The sequence below is a fragment of the Manis javanica genome, chromosome 12, assembly GCF_040802235.1.
Source record: "Manis javanica isolate MJ-LG chromosome 12, MJ_LKY, whole genome shotgun sequence".
NCBI lineage: Eukaryota > Metazoa > Chordata > Mammalia > Pholidota > Manidae > Manis > Manis javanica.
This window is the reverse complement of record NC_133167.1, coordinates 72943548-72966369: the sequence shown is the minus strand read 5'-3', so window position 1 is coordinate 72966369 and position 22822 is coordinate 72943548. Positions and strand designations below refer to the sequence as shown.

General features: G+C 35.0%; 1 protein-coding gene across 19 annotated transcripts in view; it reads right to left on the bottom strand.

The window, feature by feature from the left end:
* Positions 1-22822, bottom strand: part of LOC140845109 (bifunctional 3'-5' exonuclease/ATP-dependent helicase WRN-like) — a 290063-nt gene that overhangs the window by 85738 nt on the left and 181503 nt on the right. The window contains exons 3-4 of one of the 19 annotated variants that reach the window (XR_012123815.1): positions 22057-22148; positions 2596-18470 (exon numbers count right to left, since the gene is read on the bottom strand). The exons of 17 other annotated variants lie outside the window; for them this stretch is intronic. The gene's annotated coding sequence lies outside the window, so the exon portion shown is untranslated. Of the gene's footprint in view, positions 1-2595; positions 22149-22822 lie in introns of those variants that run through there. One more of the 19 variants, XR_012123813.1, reaches the window with a different exon arrangement.

The window sequence follows — 22822 nt, the reverse complement described above, 5'->3', positions numbered from 1 at the left end:
AATTTGATTTGTATTTCACTTGCAGCCATATCAATTGTAAATATTACAAAAATGCTTCTCAAAACCTTAAACAAATTCTTATGAATGTTTTTTCACTTTTTCTTTCATTAGTTCTGCCAAAATAAGACATCCTTGTTCTCATTATTTAGCTTAGTTTAAATCCCTTAAATCCTGTTAAGTGGATTGTGAGATTCTTTCCTGATAGGTTTTTCCTTGATATGGTAATTTTTCCTAAGCTATTGTTTTCAGAAACCGTATGTAGTTCAGGTTGCTGGGGTTTCTGTAGTAGTGATATAGCGGTGGGTTGTGATGAAGATCTGACACTTTCATGCTAATAGGCTAACCGGAAACACGCTAGAGAACTGAAATTCCACGGAGGAAGCCTATGAGGTTGCTTTCCTTTGTCTTCCATCCTTTCCTGGTGTAAACAAATGAGCACATGGCTCGTCTTCCCAAACACACTGGGAGCAGTTTGCCCGTCAGTGCTGCCTTCTTCCATGAGCTCTGTGTCAGCAAGTCGGGATGCTCTTAGAGGAGAGTTTACAGCAGATGGACAGGAAAAGTTCTATCCTGCATTTATCTGGTAGGACTTTCAGATAAATGTCACATTTGCTGCAGTCTGCGCTGGGGATTGCCTGCCAGCAATGCAGAATGAAGACTCGATTTCTGTAGATGCTTCAAAGCCTCAGAAGCACATGGAATCCCCCCCAGTCCATGCCTGTTAACTTGATACACGGTTGGTTCTCATGAGGATGTGGGAGGACCGTCAGCATGTTGCTTTGGAGCCTTACTTTTCCTATTCTTATTTATAAAATTGAGTTTGGATTGGATTCTTTCTGAGTCAGCTGAGAATTTAACATCAAAGAGAACATAGAACATACAAAGAGAATATAGCATATAAGCTTTAGAAACAAAGAAAACAAAAGATAGAAATGACACAATTCAAAACACATGGTGATGAAGGGAAAAACAAATGTCCCTGTCATGATGAAAAAGGATAAGGACTAGCATTTCCTTTAATACACAAATTCTGTTTGTATTGAAAATCAAAAGTCAACTATGTGTTCCTTAGAAAAAAATACACCTAAGAAAGTATCACAGAAAATAAAAGGGTTGGTGCAGATCGTATCAGGCAAAAGCACGTAAAGTGGGGGGAAGGAAGAGTGGTGAGAGTAATAATTCCATACAAAGTAGAAATCAAGGAGAAAAGCATTAAATGAACAAACACAAAACAGAGCCTATTTTCTAGGGCCTTTATGAGTCAAATATAGCTTCAGCAGGCGATTAGTTTTAAGGCAATAAATGAAATAAAATAAACATAGAGAAACAATAGGAAGCTCAAGTATATAACTCACTCCTGACACATCAGCTTGGTGAAAAGCATGCATAGCAAGCTGTTTTTTGACACACAAGTAATGTATGGATTAATTTAAAAGAAAAAAGTACAGATGCACAATATTTGCTCACATTATTTTTATTACATTATTTAAATATGCAGAGACACAAAACCAGATATAAATATTTCTTATGCCTTTAAAAAACAATGAAACAAAACAAAAATACAGATAAAATATAAACAAAATTTTAAGAACTAATAAAATTCAAATTAGAACCACATTTGGATTTAATAGTAGCTACATGCTGTTGTATCTTTTAAGTTTCATTTGTTATCAGTTCCTTTGATTCTGAGTATAATGGCCCATTATTTCTGACATTATTTTTATACCAGAGAGTAAGTACAGCACAGTGATTAAATGCATGAACTGTGAAACCAGACAGGTATAAAGGGCTGCTTTATGACTATCTAGGGAATCTTGGAATGTTACAACTTAACTTCCCTGGCCTTGGTATTTTTGTCTGTAAAACCGGTATAATGACAGTATCTATCTCAGAGGGCTGTTGTAAACATTGTACTTCTAACAGTACCTGGAACATAAATAGGGCTATACATAATAACACAAAATAGCATGCATGTTCATTTTAAAGTAACTTTATTTTTATTTTCTTGTGAGCCAATTATCTTTCACCAAATACAATGTTGTATATAAAATGACATTTTTTTCTGCAAAACCTACACTTATTTCCTATTATACTTTCAGCTAAAGAACTTTTACAAATTTATGAGTGCATTAAATTATAAATCATAAGTTTTCAAAAGACTGCTTCCTTGCTGCAGAATTTAGAGTATATTACTCAAACACGGGATGCATATTTTTAAATTTTCTTTTCTCTTAAGGGTGCCTCTGAAGAAGTGTTTGAGATAAAGGAGTTTAATAGTAATGTTAGAGAATCTACAACAAAATTTTTTTCTAATTAATTTCACGTTCTGCTAAAATAGATCTTCATTAAAGTACAAAATATTAAGGTTCATTTATTTACACAACATTCACACATTGTAGGTTTTATTTAAGTACTATAGTAGGAACTACTGGAAAAAGATGTAAAGAAAAATGTCTTAAAATAAGGTCTCAAACTTTAAATGATCAAAGGAAGAGATATCCTTTGGAAAACAAAACCAGAAAGGTAGGGAAAAAAATGAGAGCTGGCATTTCATGCTTTAGAGTGTGATAATCTGACTGATGTAACAGAGGTAAGCTTTATAAACAGTTGGTTGTGACAATCAAAAATATGGCATCATGATAGAAGATAACCAATATCTCCTATTAAGTAAAAAATAATCATTCAACTAATTTTGAATATATATAAAACTAAAAAAATAATACATTCCTCAACCTAAGGAAGGTCATCAAATAAACACTCTGGATGGGTTTTTGAAAGGCTAAATTTATAGTCAGTAATGATATTAGTATCTATGAAAGCAAAAATGATCATATGGGACATCGAACCTCATCTATCATGGCACCAGCTGATATCCTTTGGGGACCAATCCAAATATTTTCCTTGGATAAAATTATCCAGTTTGAGGTGCTGTATTTCCTTTTTTCCTCTAATTTACTTTGCACCCATCTTCTGCAGATCGTGGGTAATAGAAAGATCACCAGGATTTCTGACGGAGTCTCCCCATCTTCTCATGGGAGGGAGCATGTGGTTTATGTAAGAAGCAGCACAAGACGCTAGCTAGCAATGTAGGCTGTGAAAGAAGCTAGAGAGCAATGAGTGGCCCACGGGAGGAACGCTCCACCACATCGCTATAATCCATAATTCACTAATACTTAGGCAGAACCCAAAGTGGAAGCGCAGTGCGCCTCGTTTATGGCCATGTAGTGCTCAAACAATGGCACCAAAAGACCAGAACTTGTTCTGCACAGTTTAAATCACATCGTGCTGTGGTTTCTCTGCCTTTTTCTCCTGCCACTTTATTTGCAACCACACTTAGATACTAATGTTATCACATCCTTGTTTGAGGACTTAGCCGTATACGGCAGTCAGGGTAAAGAATTATGTCTTTGTTCATTTTTCTGAATCTCAAAGGAAAACACATCTTTTCCCAAAATGTGTTCTTGAAATATTTACTTTGTGAAAATAAAACAAATCATTTGGGGAAGCAGATCCCCATCTTGTGCTAACCGTAAACGCAATCCTGTATTTTGTCACAATTAGATTCTTTGTGTTTTGCTCTCCTTAAGAATGTTTTACATGAAATGACTATTTTCATTAAAATGCTATTTTGATATCTTGCTTCACACACTAAATTGAAAGGGGCAGAGGGCAAACTGAAATATAGTTTTTCTTAAACACAAAATTGACATGTGAGGTTATGAATTTTAACAGGAATTCTGGGATCAATATTAAAAATGAAGTTTATTTTTCTAAAGAAGTTTTAGAATCATGATATATAATTTATACCATATCTAAATGATCAAGGGGAAGGAAACAATTGGTAAATTCACAGTATATATTCTGTAATCACATTAAAACTTATTTTTGCTACTATTCAAATGTATGTTTTCAATTATATTTACTATTAAAACCAATACCATGGGATGGTAATTGTGCTTGTCTTCTCACATTTTCACAAATAAGAAAAAAGAAATTCCTAGAATTTCATTGATTAGTCTATGTTATAGCAGTTCATAATTCATAGGTCTGAGACTTGAGTCCTTTTTCTTGTACTTTCTAAACCATATTCTTTCAACTACATGAATTATCTCACTTTTTTCTTCATTTTTATCATATGTATGATTCACACATATATATAATAAGGTAAATTAATACCTGCTTAGGAAGAAAAAAAGGTGCTTTCAACTTTAATTAAAGTGTTTCCTTATTTGCCTTCTTAAATATCTATTACTAGTTTATTATTATTTTCAAAAGTCAGGTTTTGACTTTTATAATTTACTACTGTGCTTTTATAAAAATTTTTTTTTAAAGTTCTGCTTTTTATAACCCTCTGTTTTGGGTTGGATTGCATCCCCTATAATGATAGGCTCACATCCCAATCTCTTGGACTAGTGAATGTGGCTTTATTTAGATATAGGATCTTTGCAGGTATAATTAACATGTAAGTTAAGATGGCACATACTGGAGTACTGTGGTCCTTTAATCCAATATGACAGGTGTCCTTATAAGAAAAGGAGAAGAGACAGAGTGACAAACACAGAGGGAAGTTGGCCGTGTGACCACAGAGGCAGAGACCGGAGTTATGCAGCTGCCAGGCAAGGAGCACCAAGGATTGCCTGCAATCATGGGCATCTAGGAGACAGTATGGAGCAGATTTTCCCTCTGAGCCCCAAAGAAGGAACCTATCCTGCTGATAGTCTGATTTGTGGACTTACAGCCTCCTGAACTCTGAGAAAATTAACGTCTGTTGTTTCAAGCTACCCAATTTGTTTTTATTTATTAGCAACAGTAGGAAACTCATGCATCTGCCACCTTCTTTCTTTGTGGTTTAATTTTCTCTCACTTTTTGAGATGGATCCTTAGATCATTGACTTATAGATTTTCTTTTTTAAATATGCCTTTAAAGTTATACATTTGTTGATAAACACAGAGTTAGTTATGGTATATGTGATATGTTGCATTTTCTGTGTTATTTAGTTTACTATTTCCCAATTTCCTTTTGCCCAATGAGTATGTGGACAAGTATTATTTAATTGCAAAATGTGCAGTTATATTCCATTTACCATGTTTTACTGAATTGTGGTGAAATTCTTTTGCAGTCAGGGAGAATATTCTAAGTTATTTTTAATTCTTTGAACAATTTCTTGAGAATTTTTTTATGGCTTATCATATGATCAACATTAATATATTGATTGTGTTAGTATATTGATTAGTATATTGGCATAGTAGGTTTAGGTAAGGTATATTAATTACATTATTCATCCTTTCTTTATTCTTACTGTTTTAGTTCTGTCAGTTCATGCATTATGTTTTATGAAACTATTTTATTAGATGGTTGCCATAGGTGGTTGGCCCTTTAACAATGAGATGTCCCTCTTTCTCTATTATGTTGCTTTAAAGCCTACTTTCTCTGAAACTAGTATAGCTATACAGCTTCCTTTTAGTTAATATTTGAATGGTAGTGTGTACATTTTTCATCCTTTACTTTCAGCATTACTGGATCATATTTAAAGCATGTTACTATATGGTATGGTTTAGTCGGGCTTTCTTTTCTGTTTTTTAAATCCAGCATAACAATCTTTGCTTTTTATTTTATGTATCTGTGAATGGTGATTATTCCATACTTATGATTTTCTTCTTCAAAAATTAATAGATGGAAAACATAAAACCTTTTCAAAATTTATAAATCTCAGGTACCTTTTAGGTATTATTGGTAATTTTCTGGGCAATGAGTAATATGGCAGAGATTTTGACTTGTTAAATATTTGCAGGATTAGAATGAATGGTCTCCTTACCATTTCCCTGCAGAGAGTCAGCATACTATATATTTTATATAAGGCTATGGAGATATTGAGACTTGAACCAGCGGTGTCAGCATACTCATCTATATTGTAAGGTCAGCCATAAAGAATGGCATATTCTGTCTAGTTTGTTTCCCTGAAAAGTACTGTTGGATTCTCCTCGTTTAACTCATTTCACATATTGTATGCCCAACAAGCTCAGTGTTGTAGAGTATAATTTTATTCTTTAATCCCTTTAAATTCAACTGAGATACAAAAGTATTTATTCCAACTACCTCTCTCATGTGGCAATAGAAGGAAATCCCAAGGTAGAAATTCAGCAAGTAGTGAACATAACATTTAAAGAATTCTACTGGAGGTAGAGGATATATTATGATTAAGAAAAGCAGGGTTAGAGTATGTGTCAACATATATGGGTTCATTTTAGGGGTCTCAAAAAAACCATTTGACAGAAGGTAGAAGCCTTAGTCATATATTCAGTTACTTAATTTTGGAATGATATAATACTCTGTATTAGTTAATATACAAAGTATACAAAATATATAAATATTGTATATAATACCTATAAATAAAATAAATTTATAGATAATTTTAATTTAATACTCTCTTCTAGGTGATGATAGTGTTAATACTAATAAAAACAATAACTTTTTTTAGCAGTCATCTATATATGAATGAATTGGTCTAGATACTTCACATGCACTGTTCATTTAATATTCACCTCAGGTTTTGTGTAATTATTCCTATTTTTTAGATGTAGAAAAGGTTTATAGAGGTTAAGTAGTCAAAGGCCCAGAATTGGGAAATAAAGAAGCCATTATTTGAAATAAATTTTTTAGTTGATGCTGTTCAAAGTCTTTACTCTCTTCTCAATGCCTAGTAGCCACTCACCAGGTCTTATATGAAATTATCAGTGTTCTACCAGCACAAAAATGGCCATTATAATCAGTGGAACAAGTGATTTGATGGGGATTTCAAGGTATTCCAATCCTGGTTGCCAGCAAAGACCTTATGAACACAGTAATAATACATAGAGCATCTGGAAGAAAAGTGAGAAGGTGCCTGACCCAGGACAGAAAAGAGGATGGTTGATCAGTTTTTTGGGTGAAAGGCAGTGACTTTGAGGACTAAAAGGGAGAGAAGTGGAACATACTCACTGATCTGAATGTCCTTCCCAATGATCAAGAGGATTGGTGCTCACCAAAATATTTAAGAAGCAAAAAATTCAAGAAGGAAAGATTTCAAGAAGGGTGTTTATCTGAGTTCAAGTCAAATGTAAATTATTTTTTCCCTGAATTTTCAGACCTCTGTATATGCAATCACCCCCCCAAAGAAGTTTTGTTTCTTCTAAATGGAAAATGTGCTTAAGGAGCTTTTATGTATAACGTAAGAAGTTTTAGAACTTTGGTCCAAATTTAGGCTTTGCTAAAATGGGGAAGGAAGTTGGTTATAATAAAAACATAAAAGACATTTTATGACTATGCATAAACTAAAATGGGATGGTTTGGGGCGGTGGAATAAAAAAAAATCAATGAGAAGCACTAGCAAAATTGATCCTTTCAATTTTTATTGTCCATGATAAATCAATTAGAAATGACCAAAGTAACCACTATGAGCAGAATATAAAAGTGCTTTTCATTAGCTGGTTTATTTCTAATTGTGAGAATACTGTGATGAAAAAGTGTGTAAGTAGAGGCATACTTTTTTGATACAACTGGCCTGGGATTGCCCATTTAATTTCATAATATTTTTTCCTACATTGAAGCTAATTAGTCCATATATAGTTTTTACCCTGACTTTGGCAACACTCATAGCCTATGTAAATCTTGAATGAGCAAGGATTAAAAGTACTGAATAAAGAAAGACTACAAGAGAATTGGTTTTGCTTTCTTTGTGTATTATATATCTAAATGGCCATTTTATTATTTTGTAACTTTGAAGTGTCTATTTATGCTTCATATACAGGTGGTAAAAAAAATAGGAAAGGTCTGCTAAATGTTTTATTTTAATAAAGAAAGTTTATGTCAGGAAATGCATGTCTAATAAAGAAAATACAAATCCCTTGGGGTTTAGTGGCTGAGTACACATTTAACAGATGCCAACTCACTGACATCAGGGACCATGTCTTAGTCATCCGGGGGCAGTGCTTAGGGATTTTAGTAAAGTAGAAACTGCAGGAACATGAGAATAGATTTGCGGGATCACTTGTGAAGTATCTTCTCATACTCCTTTTCACAAAGATGACAGATTAAGTAGGGCAGATAAGGTCCATGAAGAGTTATAAAAGCACAGGAAAGGAAGTGAGGCTACAAAATACCACATTCCAACTCCTACATGTCTATCCTTAACTCCATCCGTTTTGATTATCCACCAGGGAGAAAGGGGGTGATAGTCAATGACCTCGGTGTTCTGGAGGTGAGTCTCTGATAAGACACATTCACAAGGCAACAGCAGAGGCTACTGGGTTGTCTTGGAATAAATATTGGCTAATAAGGAGTCACACCTATTCCCTGGGCTCAGCCAGTAGGGACTGATCAATAATCCTTAGAAGACATGTCTGAGAAAAGAGAGGGGACCAGACAAAAACCCAAACCAAATGACCCAAACACCAACAAACTACAAAGTAGATAAAACATTAACAGGAATGCATTATCTCTAATTACCAGGAAAGAAAAGAAAAAAGTAAAAACAAACAATCTTTGGCAATGACTATTCAAAAGTAGAATTCAAATAGAAATAGCTCCTACCCCGGTCAGTGGGAAGCTGCCAAAATTTTATCTGAAGGTCATCATCTGTGTGTAAACATAAGAATGAGATGAACCTGAATGCCAAGTCAGAGAAGTTTCCTTTCCAGGGAGTCATAAGAGAAGCAAATCTTGGAGTTTCTTTAAGGGGTAGCCAGGTAGAGCTGTAAGGGATGCAGTTCCAGGAGAGGAACATCAGCAAAGCCACATAAATGTGGGGTCACAGAAGACAGGAATGTAATGTTGTGGAGTAAGTGAGAGAGAGGAATAGTGGATGGTAGGGGGTAACAAGGATTTCTAGAATCTTCTTCACAATGTTAAGGGGTAGTAGTCCTCCTCTATATTCCTTTCATGCTCTTACAAACCCAGATGATGCTGTCTTTTCTAAAAGTTGTTTTTCCATTCTAAACATTTCTCGTGTTTAATTTGTCCTTTCAGTCCTCAGGACATTGCCTTTGATGGAAGCACACTACTGTAACAGGTCACACTATCATGTACTCTCTTGGCACCTTCCTTTTGCTTGACCCGTATCTATCACACCTGAGGATCACTGGTCAGCTGCAGCAAGCCCAGCCTGAGTCTGTCTTGCTTGTTTCAGTATCAAGGTAGATGATGAATAAATATGGATTGAATCAAGTAAAAATTGAGCTAGACCATTACAGTAATCTCCTAACTGCTCCCCTGACTTTAATTTCTCCCATTTCTTCCACCCACCATTTTTCAACAGCAATGCATAGAAGGAAGATACTTGCCTTATAGGTAGACTATTTTCATACAGAAATCCGAGTGTTTATTCATAAATGTTTACTTAAAACAAGACTTCTGAGCAGGCTCCCACAATAACAAGATAGCCTGAAATGTGTGCTAAATGTTTAAGTCCTTTTCATAGACTTACATTTATTTCTATATTTCTCCTTGCTAAGAAACCTGAAATATGCCCCCAAATTTTTTAATTGAGTTTGCCCTTAAGTGTACTTCTTTTTTTCTTTTTATGAAATTTACAGTAATTTGAATTAAGAAAATTTCACCCAGGTGTTAACTTCCCTTTTTCAAGTGCACTTAATTTTCAAAGACTTCCAGTGATGAGAATTTATGTTTCTTCTGCTTTAAGGAATAGAAAACACCCACGTATTCTTTCTGTCTTTGAAAAGACAGATGTCAACAAATGCATTCCCCATTGAAAACAAGAGGATTTATTTCTCCTCTAACATATTTATCCAAGGGTAATTTGTTGGAATGAGTGTGACTCAGAGGATTCTGTATCAAATACATTTTAGATTCTAATCCTGACCATGTCACTGACTTAAATATGGGTCTTATTTCTCCTGTGTCTTAATCTCCCCTGGTTGTGAAATGAGAATAACAATTTCTCTCTCAAATCTACTGCTTTGAAAATCCAGTGAAGCATTACAAAAAGATGCTTCCAACTACACAAAATATCATGACTGTAAAAGTCTACAAAAATGAATGAAGTGGAGGGGTACCTGAAATGGATTTCATTGATCTGATGGAAGACATACCAAACATGAGTCATCGTGTGCTGTGTGTATTGACTGTGCTGGATGCAGGGCTGAGAAGTAAACAAGTCATCATCTCTCTGTGTCCCTCTGAAAGGAGCTCATTACTTAGTGGAGGAAGCAGACATATAGACAGATCATCCCTTCATTATATGAATGTTTGTAGGTATGTGTTATTTACTATACACTGTTCTAGCCAGTGAGGATGCAACAGTGAGGAAAAACAGACACAGGAATTTCTGCTCTCATTAGAGTTTGAATTCTAATGGATGAAACAGACAGAAATCAAGGGAAGTATATACATTATACATATATATATGATTAGTGCCTAGTAGATAAAAACAAAAAGCATGGTAAATAAATATGTACTACTGAGGGTATGGAGATTTTAGACAGGTAGTTGGGAAAAGCTTCATTTAAGTACTTTTTAAACAAACACCTGAAGGAATTGAGGAAGCTAGTGATAGAGCTCTTTGAGAGGAAGAGAATTCAAGGCAGAAGTGGCAGCAAGTGAAAAGGTCCTAAGGTATAATGGCGATTTGTCTGACAACAGCGAAAAGGCTAGAGTATCTAGACTCTAGGACTTAAATGGCATGTAGAAAGTTATTTCACAGGGACAGAAGATGGAGACAGAAAAGATTCCAACAAAGGCTTTGGTAAGGACATGGCCCTTGCACTGAGTGTCTTTATTTTCTAAATGCCTTGGCCTCACTAGTCTATAATGATCAAATATGTAACTATTTTTACTTTTTGCTTTGTAAGCTGCCCTTATCTCCATCAATTTGATTAATACTTGTTCACTTCAGGCTATACCTTGGTCATTTCTGGTTGTTCCCAGAGACACGAGTCACATGTCCCCTCACACTACTGTGACTATACAGTCACAATGAAGCATGTGCCCTATTCTTAACTTCTTTTTCCATCCTTTCCCCAACTCTCCATCTGTGAGGTGACTTGGTGAATGTTCACTGCCGGACCTGACCCTGGAGAGTAAGGATGTCCATGCTGAGCTATCTGTGGTCATAGGAAGCTCTGGCTACTTGCCAGGTGAAGATGGCGGTCTCCTCCCTAGTTACTATTGTCTCTGGCACAAAGGACCCAAGGATGTGCTTATACCAAGTACCTTACTAATTTTCTCAGGGATAGTTCAATTAGATATGATCCTAATCTCCCTTCACTTCAGGAGTTCAGAAGCAGGATCTGGAGAGGGGTGGTGGGTTGTCATTCTGTAGCATTCCCTTCCTGGCCCATTCAACCCACCTTTACCAGTTATAAAAAAAGAAAAAAAAACATGTATATCATAATAAATGTTATAAGATGAAATCATGAGCAGATGGAAGGAGGAAGGGTGGGCTTTTTATTGTATAAACAGTATCAGTCAACTCCAAAGAGCCTGCAAGACCAAGACAGTTATGAGCTGACTACTTCCCAGCAGACAGAACAGTACGTGTAAAGATATTTTGGTATGAAGAGTAGACACTTTGAAAGAAATGTTGTTTGTTCTATGACTAGAATATGAGGGATGTAGAATGAATCACTAGAGAGAAAGCCATAAAAAGAGTCTGGGACCATTTTATAGAGACATTTAAGGGATTTGGATTCCTCCTGTAGGTGGTAATACATGGTTGTTAGCAAGCAAGAGAATTGAACACATTTTATTTTTTAGAAGAATGCTGCCTCTGCAGAATGTTGAGTGGAAGAAACAGAGGAGCAACTGAAGTCGAAGGGAGTAGATCGGAGACTACTGCAAAGGTTTCAGTAAGAGTTTCATTCTTTAGTTAGTATTTGTTTGTCACTTACTCTGTGTGAAGAACTTTACTTGCCCACAGGGACAACATGGTGAACAAAACAGCCTAGTGTGGCCTTTAGGGGACTTGGTGAATTTACCAGTGATCCCAAAACCGTAGAATGGTTATAGCTCAAGGAACCAAAAGGTGTTATGAAGACATACGATGGCACAATGTAACATAGTCTAAGAGTAACTTGACCAAGGGCATTGACCTGGGAATTGAGAGGAAATAATTGAGCAGATATAATTTCAAGCGATGTTTAAAATGTAGAAAAAACACAACTTCTAAAAAAGACAGAAATGATGGAAGAAAGTCAAACAATTCTGCTGCATCTCTCTTCATTTAATTACAAAATTCTCATCTCTATTTTTTAGGTACTTTATAGCACAGAATACCTGCTAAAATTAGAAAGCTCTGTTCTGGGAGTTAAGATGTTAAGATGCAAGATGTGTTCAGACTTCTTTTCCAACACTCTCCACACTAAGACCAAGTTCTACACAGAAGTCTAAGACGTGGGATGAATTTATATAAGCAGAAAGTATAATCTGAGCACTTAGTATGTAGGAATGGACATACAGGGAACTAAAAAGATATAAACCTGTGTTCTCATGAAGATTATGTTTTAATAGGCAGACATGGGTAAGAACAATAAGAATTAATTTGTTCATTTTTATGACTATAAGTAGTAGGGAAAAAACAGGAGAATATTGGAAAATCAAGGATATGAGGGATTACTTTTATACAGAAAGGTAGTTTCATTGAGAAGCTGGCATTAAAGCAAAAACTTGAAGAGAAGGAGTGATATATGTGGATGTCTGAGGGCCTGCTGTCCAGATTCATGGCAGAGCCTTTGGGGTTGTACCTTCTGGGTTCAGAAGATGGTGAGGAGGGCAGTCATCCTGGAGCCGCATGACTGAGAAAAGACCAGTAGGAGATAAAGGCTGAAGGGCAGTGGCGGGGTACTGATTGTGGAGGACCTTGTGCAAGTCTACGGCTGACTTTGGGTTTAAATTTGAAATTGGGAGCCACTTGAAAATTTTTGGAAGAGAAATGACATGATGGGATTCAGCTCTAAAAGCATTGCTGTGGCTGCTGTGTTGAGTATAAACTACAAGGGCAAGAGTGGAAACAAGCAGGTTAATCAGGGAGAACTGTATTGTTTTCTTAGATTTCCCCATGCCTGGGATTCAGAAGTTTGAGCATTATGGACTTTTCAGATAGGTCACAATTTGTTATTCACAGCAACCTGGAAGCCTCAGATAAATGCTGTAATGGATATGGAGAAACTAGTACCCTTGAAGGTGCTAAGCACCAAGGAAAACAGGTAAGACTAGTAAGTCAACTAGAGATCACTAAGACTATGCAAATATACCAAAAGTTAATTCCAAGTAACCTAGATGCTTGCAACTCTAAACACTTTGTATAATAGTGAGAGGAAATGTAATACTAACTTGGAGTCAACAGTTCTGAACTTTTTAATCTTGTGTTTATTACTTAATCAGTTAGAAATCATGCAAGCCAAATCTTCCAGCATCACATGCTTAGTAAAAGATCGAGCTGTGATAACTGGTGGTCTGGCTCCTGGGCTTTACGTGACTCAGCTATATTGCCTGTGCCCAGAGTGTTCCTTGACATTAGAATGCTGAAGGACCCACCCCGGTGCTGACACTGATATTATGACATGTTGTAGAAATTATTTAATTTACTAATTAATAATTTCTTTGAACATTTACCAATGCTAGCCATTTGCAGGCATGAAGATGAATGTCACGCTTCTTGGTGAGGAAAAATGAGTAAGTCAGTAGTTAAAATTCACTCAGTGCTCAGTGCCCTGGGGTAAGTCAGGGAATGGTGGTGGAAAGTGCATGCCCACATCAGATTTGGGGCTCTGGGAGTGACGGGGAGAGGATATCACTGAGGAAGGCAATTCCTAAAGAATGAGCATCAGCTAGGCAGGCATGGGATCAAGAAAACATGGGGTAGGGGGCACAGATATGCAGTAGAATGGCAGAGCGTGGGACATATCTGGCACCAAGTTTGGTGGGGCTGTACTCAGAGTTGGGGCAAAGATATGAAGCCATGAAGCACTTTGTTTTTTTGTGTTAAGGCATCTGGACTTTGTCTTTAAAGCTATGGAGAGAATTTTAGGACAGATTCAGCATGTAGAAAGTTCAGTCTGACAGCTGGGTGAAGTCTGGGAGGAGTAGGCTGTGACCAATATATGGTAAAGTGAAGGATAATAGTTGATGTTCCTCAGCAGAAACCAAGTAAAGGATGGTGGAGGTTTGAGTTAGAGTTAGATTTGGAGATAGAGTTAACAAGGGGATAGGCTAACACTGTTGCCCAAAACATTGCAGTGATATGCTTCTTTGAAAAAACAAATAGTGTTTCCATCATACATTCTTAGTTTGATGCATTCTAAGAAAATTAATTAAGATTTTAAAAAATGGTTCAAGTTAAAGCTAATTTAGAGTGGTTATTATTCTGTGTATTAATTCTTTAAAGTTTCCATCTAAGTCTGAAGTTAAGAACTATGTTTATTTTGCTTGATACTGTGTTCTCCGAATATAATTACTCCAAAAAGCTTTCTTTTTCTCCCCTTCCTCCTCCTCTTCCTTTTCTTTTTTTTTATTAAGCAACGCCTATTAACATCCCACAAAACTTACACTCCATGGAATACAATTGGATGAAAATCTAACTGTGAAGGTTTTTTAGGAATTACAATATTTGGGACTTGACTTTCCATGTGTTGGGGGAAATGTCATGAATAATGGCAATGCTGTTCATGAAAACAGAATACAAGAAGTAAATTTGGATGCGATATGGCAAAGGGAAGACTCAATTTTTAACTTACTGAATTTAAGAAGCTTAAGCAACATCTAACTGGATACTCTTGAGTCTATTATGTGTGCAGAATATTTTATTGCAATATCAGAAACTCACTGAATCAAATCTATGTTTATACACATGATTATATACATATTATCTGAGGTACATAGTATATGTGAGAATAAGAAATTATGCAGCATGCATATATAAAGGTCCAGCTCCATCAACAAATTGTTTCTTTTCTTGATACTGTCTAGGTACACACATATACACACAATCTTGATGAAAGTAATGTTTTAAATTTTTAAAATTGAATAAATTAAAGGATTTCATATCTTCATCAAGTTAAATTTTGGAAAATTCACATAACCTTTTTCTCCAAAATGAAATATTATGGTAGCATTTTGCAGTGGTAAAAATAAGAAACACTATTTATCCGCATTCCTATCACTCAGAAGGCGCACACACAGTAGTTTGTCAGGGTGATGGCAACCGTGAGACATTCCAATTCAGAACAGTATTCTTCTCAGAGAGATAAAAGTAGTGAAATATTGGCTCAAAATTGAAATGCCCCTAAATTCTGTAGCATTAATGAGATATATATCATAGAAGAGGGTTTTACCTGAGTAATCCCAAGTGGGCAGATCAAATTGCTTATGCAGATTCAATGCTATCTTAGAGCTTTTCTTGAAACAAAAATTATATATATTCACTTAGGAAGATATCTAACTCAGTAATATAACTTGATCCAGAATCACATGCATTTTAAAGTAATAAAGATAAGGAAGAATAAACTCATGCACTTAGAATAAACTCACTTGGTTATCAAGAACAGAGAAACCCTTACAGATTTTAGGCTTCGTAGCTGAAGTTACATGTATTTAGTGCTGTTTAGAACCCCGCCTTCCTGCCTTCCTGCCTCTCTTTGCTAACTACGGGGTCAATGCCTATGCTCAGGTTGGAGGAAGAGTTGAATAACTGTGAAAGAAAATATTTAAATAAATTTTGTATGTCTAAGTATAGCACAAAATGAAGCTTTCTCTGATATATTCAGAAGAATTGAAAGGAAAATTTTAAATAAGGGCTCTTTGGAGAGAAAAGGGGGCAGTTATGTGAAATATTTTATATTTGGAAAAAGTTCTGAAATATTTCACTTTATTTTCCACTAGCAGGGAAGCTATCCTTATTACAAAGCCTAAAAGTGTTAGGCTAAGTACTATTTTGTTGGATAGTAAAGCAGTGTTAGTTATTTTGGCAAATTTTGTATGTCTAAGTATAATTGAATTTGTAAAATAGTAGCTTTTCTTTGTATCATTGTAATAAAAATACCTATTTTTTGGATAAATGCTGCATAGACCTAATCGTAGATAGAGTGAAATACCGGAAAGCACACAACAGCTGCAGACAGGGACATGGTTTCTAATCACAGCCCTTGTCAGTCACTTGCATCTGCCATACGGTCAAACAATGAATTACCCTGGGCTGTTTTTCTCATCTCCAAAATTGGGAATGTGGGGTAGAGCAGAGGTGGTCCTGCCTGACTGAACTAGAGACATCTAAGGGGGTTTAGGAAAACGCAGATTACCAGACACCTCCTTTAGTGATTTAGGTGACCTTGGAAATCTGTCTTTTAATAATTATCCCATGTGGCTTAATGAATAACCAAATTATAGGAACCCTAGGTTAGAAGAAGTGCCAAATTTCTACTTTCAAAATTCCATAGTGAATATTTAATGTATTAACATTTTGAGAACAGATTAAACAAGGAATCTTTTCTGTAACTTACATATTTGATATTTTCTACAAAACGAGTTGAAAGCTTTAGAATTCATCCTCCAATTTTTAATGCTAGTTACAGAGGTTAAAACGTAGAGCTGATGTGAAGATGGAGGTTCCTGCTCATCGCCTGCTCTAGAAGCACAATGCCCCGAAAGGCGAGCACATACAAATATCTTGCTTCCAATTACCTTTGATTCTGGCAACCAGCATTCTACCAGGAATAGCCTGATTAAGAACGTTTTGGCAATATATGCTGAAATATTTTAAATGTGCATTCTGTGTGAGCAAGGAATTCTACTTCTTTGTGTTTAAGAAAAAAAAAAAGAAAGTCAGGCGAGACCATGGTAAATAGATATAATATTGGAGAGTTGTTTTTTTTTAGTGGGAATTCAACAAAACATACAAAACACAACTTGAATTAGGGCTTGTTAAAAATAGATATTCTTAAAACCCTTTCCTGGAGATTCTAATGCAGAAGCATCCAGCATAGGGCTATAACTGCATATTTTTAAGCAAGCTTCTAGGTGATTTTTTATGATACAGTAAATTCAAGGATCATTACATTTAGTAAATGACATTAAGAAAATATAATGCCATATAAAGCTCAGAACAATGGCACATATATTATCATGAAAACTTGTAAGGATATATACTAGGTCTTAAAAAATGTTAATTTATACAGATATAATGAGAACATGTTTTTATTAAATAAGATACCTATTTATGGAAAAGATCCAGAAGAATTTAGCAGTGTTAGGGATGAGTGAGATTTTTGCTTTTCTTTCCTGCCTATTCACCTCTCTAAATTTAATTTGTTCAACACTTAACATGCATTGCTGATGTAATTTTTTGAAATAGAAAGGAAGAAAGGAACTAAAGAAAAGAGGTGCTGGGCTGGCACTTGTATCACTGTGCAGTTTGGAGGAGAGGCGTTCACTTGGACTCTCAATGAAATGTAGCATAATAAGACAGAGATCAGGTGTAGCAGGCACTTCACCTACTTCCCCAGAGTGGCTGAAGGCAGTCCCTGCTTGAATTCTCCCACTCAGTGTTTGTGTGTTCTCCTGTAAGGTCAGGAGACCTATCTGAAAATGCTTTTCGATCATGCAGCTGGAAAGGATTTGACTTCATCATTATAATAAGGTCCAACTCAGTTTCTACTAAATTACTACTTTTAGTGAAGATTTTTATTTGAAGTGAATTTAATTCTTGCACAGTATAGTAAGTTACTAAAAATATGTCTGCTTAGCCCTTTGCCATTTAAGCCTATTTCCATTTGTTTGGACCTGAGTGGAGACACAGAATAGCTAAACCTCAGTCCTCAACAAAATGACCCTTATTATACAGATTCAACAGAATTGGGCTAATGGTTAGTTTCAACAGAACATTTCTTTCCTCTAGAAAGAGTATAAAGAAGCTTATTTGCATTAAAAAGAAAGGCTTTGATGGATTTTCTACAGCCTATTTTATTTTTTAAACATACACACTTATGCCTAAGAAAATGCATCTGTTGTAAAACATAATATTTTGGCAAGATGCTTTTAGGGTGCAGAGATTGAGTATGTACAGTTCTGTGAAATGCTTTGAAGATAAAAAGCATTTCTTAAAAGCTTAGTATTGTTATTATAATTATTATTTTTCCTTTTAAGCATTCATTTTTTTAAAAAAACACCATACATATTCCACAGCTTAGTGGCAAGCATTTATTTCCATCTTTTTTAACACAAGAAAACAGGTAACTGTCTTGAAATATGTCCTTGCTTTCTATATGGAATTCTGCAGTTGCTCAGAATTTTATATAATGTGCAGGCATTACATCAGAGCTTGAGAACTGAAATGAGCCCAGCTTCTGTTGTGATCTTACAGTTCGTGATTCATCAAATTTGTTGAAGTATCTCAATATTCTTTGGAAGTTTAGTACTTTTAAACCTGATTGTCCAGGTAAAATGGGAGTCAATATTCACTTCATAAAGTTTCTCCCTTTGACCTCTTTTCGATTGTGTAATCAAGCCAAAAAAACAAAAAACAAAAAAAAGCAATTCATCACGTGACAGATTAACTTGTAGAAGCATAGAAATCAAAGGTTTAAGGACACTAATTTTGACAGAAATAAGTATAATCTTTTCTTCCTCTCTTGTAGTCATCATTAAATAATCATTTTAGGGGGTTGACAAGTAGAAAATTGAACATGGTCTGTAGTGTCTAAAATTAATATGGCTGATATGATCATTGTTCCTAGAATCACCAAATAAATACAATAACTATTATAGAGATTAATCATGGCCTTGAGTCAATGGCGGGTTGGCAAGTTAAATCCATACCACGATGTTTCAATAGAATATCGCAGCAACACCAACTATAGTAATCCCACCAAAGAACTAGGCTAGGTTTTTTTAAATTCACAGTGGTTTTGTCATCCTGGTAAGATAATGAATTCTTTTCCTCAGGGTCCACACTTAAAGGGCAAAAAATAAATAAAATAAAGGGAAAAAAGAGCGGATCATGCAGCATCCAATACCTCCAAGCCAGGAAATTATAGCCAGTGCCGAGATGCCAGGAAAAATAAACTAAGTTCTGCTTGGACCATTACTAGATGTAATAGTTCTACATACTTTCTTATTCAGTATTGGTTCAATGCTTGATTGTTGGTGCCAGCCTTGTGATTGCAGAACACCAAGGATTGGAAGATCAAACACTCTCTTTCCAGGTAGAACAGTGAGGGAGATATACACATACACATGAGTATATAGACATAGGTGCACACACATGCACACACATACATACACACATGCATGAATAATTATATGAAATATGACTAGGTTTACAACTGAGGCATGACCATATTGGTATGGGTGCATGAAAGTACGAGTGGCAGAAGCCAGGAGTTTGGAGAAAGCTTCAGAGGACTTAAGATTTTAAGTGGGTTTTATATGCTACATAGGAGTTTGTTGGTTTTATTATATTTTTCAAATTTGCATTTCAAATATTTTTTTATGGACCTAGGAATTAGATTACCTGATGAATCTAGAAAAAATGTACCCTTCCATATAAATGCCTCTAGTAAAGATATTAAACCATGACGCTCAAGAATTCTCTTACAACTTTCCCTTTCCTCCAAAAGACACCTCCTAATCTGACTTCAGCATTTGTCATGTTGAGAATAAAAGGAAGTAGGCAAAAAATTGCCTTTTTCTAATATAAGGAGATAAAAATGAAGATAACACATGGACATATACCACATGTATATATGGGTGAGATAATCCATGTACTTGAGAGCAATTTGGGGAAAGTCTGGATGCAGTGCTTACATTTTATTTTATTATTTTAAATTTATCATAGAGTGAAACTGACTTTTTTTGGGGTGTTGGTTCTATGAATTTTAGTATGTGATTAGTTATAATCACCATCACAATTTATGCAATCACCATCACAATTAGGATTCAAAATACTTCACTTCCCCAAACTTGCCTTCTGCTATCACTTTATAATCATATCTTCTAACTCCAAACCCTGCAAATCAATGATGAATTTCTCATTACTCATATTTTGATCTTTTCAAGAATGACATAGAAGCAGAATCATGCATTATGTCACATTTTGAGCATAATGATTTTGAGATCCATCTAAGGTGTTGTGTGTATTAGCAGTTCACTCTTTTTTATTGTTGCTTGTTATTTCACTTTATGAATGTGCCACAGTTTATGCATCTGTTTGCTTGTTGAATGAATATTGGGGTTATTTCCAATTTTTTGGCAGTTATGAATAGAACTGATATAGACATTTTTGTAGAGGTTTGCATGTGAACATAAGTTTCCACATTTCTAAGATAAATACTCAAGAGTGCAATTGGTGGGTCATGAGGTGTTTGTTTAACTTTAGGAGAAGCTCAAACTTTTGCACAGTGGTTTTGTCAAATATGTATTTTGAACTTCTGTTATCATATATATTTTTTTATTGTCATGTCTTTTATGTGAACTGACCATTTTATTGTTACACAGTAATCCCTCTCTGTCACTAATAATACTCCTCGCTCTTGAGTCTAATTTGTCTAATGTCATTATAGCCACTCAATATAGAAATCAGTATCTGCATAGTATTTCCTTCTTTATTCTTCTATTTTTATCCTACTATATAATTATATCTGAAATGAGTTTCTTGTATACAACATATAATGAGCCATTTTAATACATTCTGTCATGCTCTGTCTTTTAATGCTGTTTACATTATTTACATGTAATGTGATTTTTGATATGTTTGAATTAAGGTCTACATTGCATTATCTGTTTACTGCTTGCATTCGGTTTTTCCTTCTCATGCCTCCTTGGGTGTTATTTGAAGATTTTTGTATTGCATTTGAATTTTCTAGTACTTTTTTACTGCATCTTTTTGAAGAGTTACTTTGTGGTTAGTCTAGGGATTATAATATTAAAAAAATCACACTTTTCTCATCCCTCTTAAATCAATGTTTTACCATTTCAAGTGGAATGGAAAAGTCCTACCGTAGTATGAATGTTTTTACCCTCTCTCCATTATGTTGTAGTCACCACACGTAAGTTAGATGTTTGTGTATTAAAAAACCCTCAAGGGAATGTTTAACTTTGGCTTTTGACTATCAAATATATTTTAAGGAACTCAAGAAGAAAAATAGTCTGTTAGATTTACCCAGATAATTGCTGTTTCTGTTGCTCTTCCTTCATTTCTAAGTTTTCAAGTTTCATTTTGGAATCACTACCCTTCTATTTGCAGAACTTCCAATAGCATTTTTTTACGGCAGTTCTGTTGGCAATGAATTCTCATTTCTTTATTTCACCTTTATTTCTAAAGGATATTTTTGTGTATTATTGAGTTCTAGGTTGATGGTTCTTTTGCCTCATTCCAGTATGTTGTATACATGTCTTGCTATTTCCTTCTGTCTCATAGGTTCTGAGAAGAAACCCACAGACATTCAAATCTTTGTCCACCTTAGATAATGTCTTTTTCCCTCTAGTTGTTTTCAAGGTTTTCTTCCTTTGTTTTTAATTTTCAACCATTTGAGTGCGATGTGATGAAAAGGTTTCCTTGTAATACTTGTTAACTGTTTCACACATTTTACCTCTTGATTACTTACTTTTATTGTTCTGCAGTTGTTTCTTAAGCAGAAATTCTGTCCTTTTAGCCTCATTTCAAATATTTGAGAATGGGACCAGGATTTCCTTTCTTTTTTATTTCTCAGAGCATACAGTAGGCTCTTGGTAAAGGTGTCTCCCTTGGAAATGCATTAATAGAAAGAATTTTGGCCAAAAAGCTATCCTAACAGAATGTAGTGTATTGGAATGTATTAGGTCAAGGGAGGAGCAAGGCTACGCCTTTAACTGAGGCCAAGGTGGACTGGAGAAAATACCCAGATTAAGTGAGGCAGCCAGGCTGCGATGGCAGAGATAACAAACTTTAAGTGTGAACCATGCTGAAATAGATGTAGAACATTCCCTTTGGAATAGAGCTTTTCCCTGGCTATTAAAGGATAATTAGTCATCACTGCAAAGACCAAAAGAACCCCAGACTGTGACTATAGATAGTAAACAGACAACACACTGACCATTTAGGTTTCAATTTGTAAAGCATATCAGTACAAATCTATCTCTCTGTAGTTATCCTCAGACAGTATACTGTTACCATTAGCAGGGTCACCTTGAAGAGGAAAGACAAAAATGAATGCGTGTGTAAATTAAAACTCTGCTATTTGGTTTTTAAAATCTTTGCATCTTTAAATGTCATAGAGGCACAAAAATGCATCAGCCTTTTATCTTCACTAATGTTCTGAATTACCCATCTTAGCATTTACTGAATTGCACTATTAACTTTTCATATATCTATGTCACATGGTCAAGAACCACATCTCATTTTATCTTTTTAACCTTAGCATATAGCATAGTGCCCATTACTCATTAACTAATATGGTTATTCAACAAATATTTATCAGGCAGAAAAAAATGTTCCAGGAATTATGCTGAACATTGAGAATTCAATAGTTAACAATATATGCAATGAGATTTAGTTGAACTAGATTTTATATCAGAATATACCTGTACATAAAGAAGAAACAAATAATGTAAAACTACAAAAATATTGTAAACAAAAATCATAATGTAAATCAGAGTGTTTACTACACAACTATGAAATATCCTACACTGATTAGGCATTGAAAAAAATAAAATTAGTTATACCAAAAGAATTATACCATCATCACTGATATTAAAAAAGAAGTAACTAAGAGTGAACTAAGTTATGTAGTTGAAGGTCAGATTTTACCTATCCTTTGCCAAGCACCTATTTTTTTTTTATAGTTGGTCATATTTTAAGCT